Genomic DNA, 6000 nt, shown 5'->3' with positions numbered 1-6000 from the left:
CTACAGGAAATAGACTCCATCAAAATAAGACAGCAAACTACACCATCATGTCTCAGCTACACGTGTAAATAAAACTGAAACACAATATTGTTCACATAATAATCTATAAACCATCTGACGAATGTGCAGTTTGCTTGCTGAAATAATCCTGACAAACCAATGTACTTACAACTTCCCTTTCTGAATCAGTTTATGTTCCTCCCAAAGCTGTAATAGAAGCAGGAACATCACTTCATTTCACACTTCAGATAGCTTTCATATTGATAGACGATAGTTATGTCTGGGTTTTGGTTTGCAGAGAGACACGTTCAGTCTCCGTCTGTCTCCTGCCTGAATCAGATGAGATGCAGATATAATTTATCACATTTAACTTGTGAAACAGTGTGTGTAGAAAAGGGCAGAGATAGCATTTCAAGTGCATTCATTTCCTGCTCTTTGTAACAAACCAGATAAACCCTCTTTTTGACGCCCCAAGAGCTGAGGATTATGGGAGGATTATGTGAGATCTGTGATGAAATTTGACAGTTATCTGAACAGAAAGGCTTTAAGTGATGTTTTTCTTTACATAGATCAAACCAGCCAGAGAGTGTTTGACCAATAAAACATATTTTGGTAGTTGCTGAAGGAGAATGAGCTTGTCTTAAAGACCGATACCGCCATCTTGTGGCTTAATTAATCCAGGCAGTTAAATAAAGTAGATCACTTGATTTCCATCGTGATTATTGTTTTCCGAGTCTGGGCTCAAAAACATGTCTTTTCAGTTAGTAATCATGAGGAGGTGAAACAGGAGTTATTAGCCAAATAAGTTTAAAAAATCACAATTAGATAGGGCACATGAAATAACAAGTTGGAATATAAAATATGAAAGCGTATGGACCTCTGCAGACTGGATTCAAGAGTCCGGCTTTGTTGCTGTGTTAGATTTGAAGTCGCAGTAAACTGAACAATTGAATATGCTTTGAGAGCGGAATGGTAGAGAGACGTATTTGCACGATTCATTGATATTTTCTTCTGCTAACAATATACAGTCTATCATTTACACAGCTAGCAACCGTATTTAGAAACCGGTAATCATTAGCCAGTTAGCAGATGAAACAACTATCTAGTATAGATACATATGTATCACTATACATGTACCCGTGTATAGGCCAGTGTACTGAAATATAATACTGACAAGAAGACAACATCAAGAAGAGAGCTGCTGGTCTTGCACCCAATTCATTTTAACATGACCACATTAACCTTCTAGAGCTCCTCACTGCTCCAATCGTATGGCTTTGATGTTAGAAAGTCACTCTGACAACATTCAATCAAACTCATGATAGATTTCAGAGTTTCCCACATCAGTTACAATATATAGAATCTACATTCACAGATCTCTCAGCGTCAGTGGATTCAAAGATTCAAAGTTGTCTTTTTCTCCGTTTATTTGCTTGCAAGGGAAGATTGCACAACACAATACGTATTCAGCAGCATGTTGCATAAGCTTCGACTAAGTACAAGATTCAACATCATTTTATACATAGAGGCCCCCTCCTCTAGATAAATCATACATAGGGGAGTCGAGGTCTTTTGACACAGGCTGTCTTGATCTGCTCATGATCTAGTTTCTGCCAGATGCGTTCAACTGGGAACCAGTTAGGGTTTCAAGGTAAGATGACACTTTCACCTGCAAGTTCCTCATTACTGCATAGTTTTAACCACACGTAAGTTTCGGGTTCACAACACGGACACACAGAGTTCAAATAAATTTTGCCATTACACTACCCAGCAGTATATAAAGTAATAAAATGTGTTCCATCTTCAGCAGTTGCAACATTAATATGATGAACACACAAATACATTCATAATTATAATCTAGTAATATGATACAAACAAATCAGAAATTGTGCAAGACTTTTGCTTTTGGTACATGAAGTATATTTTGACGTTTATACTTGAGTAAGATTTTAAATGCAGGACTTTTACTTTTAACAGTATTTTTTCCAGCACAGGCGAGTAAAACACAGATACAGATCCAGGAGAACATTCCTGCTCACTGCAATAAGACTTTATAATAAATCACCTCTGGCCAAATCAATCACACGACTATAACACCATTAATCTGTTTTTTGGTTAAATCTTTGCACAATTGTTTAGTTAGTTAATTTAATATTATTCTATGTAATTGTATTTTTTTATATTTTATACTTTATTTTTATTGTATATATTGTGCATTTTTATACTCAATATTTTTTTTTTTTTTACTCTGTTACTATGATTGCTTACCTGTATCATAATGCTGCTGCAGCGAACAAATTTCCCCTTGGGGGATTAATAAAGTATCTATCTATCTATCTATCTATCTATCTATCTATCTATCTATCTATCTATCTATCTATCTATCTATCTATCTATCTATCTATCTATCTATTTAATGTTTTGAATGGAACGGGTTTAATATCCAGAATATAAATTATGAAGTTTTTATTACATTAATTGTTTTATTTAATTTATAAATAACACTATTATTGTGTTTAAATGATAGCTGTCATAAAGTCATGATGTTACACACTCCTGTCCAGTAGGTGGCGGCATGCACCTTAAACATTGGTTTGTAGTCCGCCAATGACCTGAAAGAAGACTCATCTCCCGGTAGCCTACAAAGCTATTTCAGTTAGCTTAGCGTGCTGGAAACAGACCAACGGGGACGGAAGTTATCAACACAGCGCTAGTCAGAGTTCAATGAGAGTAAACGGTGTTTTTAACGGAGTTTGTCTGGAGGAAACGTTTCTGTCGCTGGTGGATTGTTTCCTGGTGTCCTGCGGAGCTAATGAAGTTAGCATGCTAGCAGGAAGTAGACGGACCCGAACCTAACCAGCAACACAGGGCAGGTCAGAGTGAGCAAACAGTGTTTAACAGAGTTTGTCTGGAGGAAACGTTTCTGTGGTTCAGTGAAAATGTCTAAAGTCCAAATGCTGAGATGTTTATTCAACCAGCGACGAACTGCGGCTGCTGAAGAGATATTTGGTCTGTTTGAAAGAACGATAGCAGAGTACGAGGAGGAACTCAATCGTTTAAAAGAGCAGAACGAGCGACAACAGAAACTACTGGACGCTGTTTTCAACCCTGAAGTCCGGATACAAAGAGCACGTGGGTTCACTTTATTTCTTCTCAGTTCTCAAACACTGTTCATGCTCCGGCTGATAACTTTTAATGTATTTTGGAGTGAGACTGTGTTGATTCAATGAATCTTTTTCTTCTTCTTCTGATCTGTTCTCGCAGCTTCTAGATGTCAGAAAAATATTTTAACATAAAGTACAAGTTTGTTCTCTTTGATAACACCATGTGGATTTTGCAGTTTGTTGAATTCTAAAGTGGTTCATATGTTCATGGTCACATACGAGTTGATTCAATTATTATATTATCTGGTTCCATTGATACTGGATAGGTCCGTGCACGTTTAACTGCTGGACAATACTCTGGAACCAGATAATATAATACACAGTAATGTCTTTAGTTCTATATATTGTGTATAAACATTTCATCACATCAGACCACATTGATAGCTCAGATTTACTTGTGTTCTAATGCAGGGATGCACCAATACTAGTATTCGTGTATCGGGTCTGATGCTGTGCTGATGCACTTGTGATGTACTTGTGTACTACTCTGATACCACTCAGGCAACATGACGTTAACCTCCCGTCTGCTGATCCTAATCAGCCGCAACGATACCCAAATGCACCAACAGGTTGTGTTAGGGCCGGCTGGTAATTCAACGCAATGATTGATTCTCTTTAAAAGTTCTGGAAAGCTGGAAAGGTATTCACAGATTCAGGGTTTCTGTATCAATAACTCTGTCGTGAAACATTGTTAAAACACAAACAATGCCCCTCTGTAACCGTAGTAAGGTGGACAACGAGCTACATCCTCATGAGACGAGTCTATAAAGAGCAATGCTGAAAAGACATGCTGCTAAATATTCAATCGCTTCATTGTCGTGCAGTGAACTGTAACCAAATACACTTCATACATCAACACGCTCTTCTTGGTTACACTGCCATGCTTATTTTAGGAAAAAATTATTCTGCATCGTTTTGGCTCATTTTTAATGTGATAAATATTCAATAACTTCACTGTTACAAAGTGAAGCATGACCAAAATGATTTCATACACCAACAGGATTCCCACGGTACCTGGAAACCATGGAATTCATTTTTTTATTTTCCAGGTTTGGAAAAGTCATGGAAACTGAGCAAAAGTTAACACTTACATGGAAATTGAAACAGTTGTCCTGGAAAATTTTATTGGATGATGTGTAAAATAGTAATAAAATGAAACTATTGAGCACAGAATTAAGATGAGCCCTTTACATGTGAACAGCTTTTACTGTCGATAGAAATGGATGATCCCATGTTGTAGAGCAGGGATTCCCAAAGTGGGGTGCGCGAGCTGCCTCTAGGGGGTGCGCGAGAGGAAAAATGTAATGGTGGTCTAATGGTGCAGTCCTGTCTCCTAAAAATGACGTTCCCCCAAAACTAAAATGCATTCTCAATTACGTTTGACTAAAAACGTATTTTCTCCCTTCAAGGGCTGGAGGAGGCTGATGTCAAGTTCTCATTCACTCCTGTGAAGAGTGAGGATGATGAAGAGGAAGCTCAGTCCTCACAGCTTCATCAAAGACAAACTGAAGAGATGGAAACAGAAGCTGATGGAGAGGACTGTGGAGGACCAGAACCAGACAGGAACTTGGATCCAGAGAGACATCAAGGACCAGATACTGGTGACAAGACTGGAGAGTCTTCTGACACTGATAACAGTGATGATTGGAAGGAGACCAGAGAACCTCAGTCAGGTTTAAACTCTTTGAAACCTGATGATGTCCTTGTCAGTGATTCAAGATGTAGTGCTGGTAAGAAACTATTTAGATGCTCAGAGTGTGAGAAAACATTTGCTGAAAGTGGAACTCTGAAGAGACACAAGAGAATCCACACAGGAGATAAACCGTTCAGCTGCTCAGTCTGTAATAAGTCTTTTGCAGACGGTACAAATTTGAAGACACACATGAGAAGCCACACGGGAGAGAAACCTTTCAGCTGCTCAGTTTGTGAGACAAGTTTCGCTGGAAATCAAAACTTGAAGTTACATATGAAAACTCATACAAGAAAGAATCCCCGTTAGCCCTCTTACCCAATCAGCCCTCCGCATATCCCTTCGAGCGGTGGGCCCATAGGGCGGCTGCTCAATGCAGATTTTTCGGGTTGTTCCTGGTCGAACTATATGCATACCTGCCAAACATCTACGAACTATGATCGCTGTATGGCGCTCTCACCACGGAGCATATGGCGGATGAATACATGACGCACCTGTATTCGCACATGGCGGATCGCACACGGCGGATGAATACATGCTCGTGATTCGACCCGGGCGGATAACAGCGTGTCTCCAGCCAGTTTGAGTTTCATTCATTGCACGCGCCTCGCCATGGAGAATACCGGTACACGAAGAAATGCTTATGATGCTGCTTTTAAGTTAAAAGCGATCCGGCCGACTTTTCAGACATGGCAATCCTGTGTCGAGCCCCGGGTATCACATAGTCGATCCAGCCACTGTCGGCCACTTTCCGGCTCGGATCGGAGGATTACCGTAAGCCACTTCCCGGCTTGGACCTGTGCGGAGTCAACCAGGAGCCTCCTAGTTGACTTTTATTACCGGTTTTCCTGTTTTTTCCCTTGTTTGGGAGTTTTTTTGTTTGTGTTTTTGAGAGAAATAAATCATCTTTGTTTGAAATAGAACTCTGCTGCCCTGAATCTGCTTTTGGGTCCTTGAACACACCACATCATGAACCGGTAGCCTTGAGAGACCTTAGTCTGGTAAGTACCGGAATGTCTGTATGAAGCATAAAAAGATATATTATATTCGCTAATGCTAATCGCGGTTAGCATTTCCCCATTGGCGGTAATGTTAAAATTAACTTAGAAGCTAGCGAGTCGGACATGTTATGATGTTCAGAGAAGA

This window comes from Melanostigma gelatinosum, assembly GCF_949748355.1.
Source record: "Melanostigma gelatinosum genome assembly, chromosome: 16".
NCBI classification, from domain to species: domain Eukaryota; kingdom Metazoa; phylum Chordata; class Actinopteri; order Perciformes; family Zoarcidae; genus Melanostigma; species Melanostigma gelatinosum.
This window is presented reverse-complemented; position numbering follows the sequence as displayed.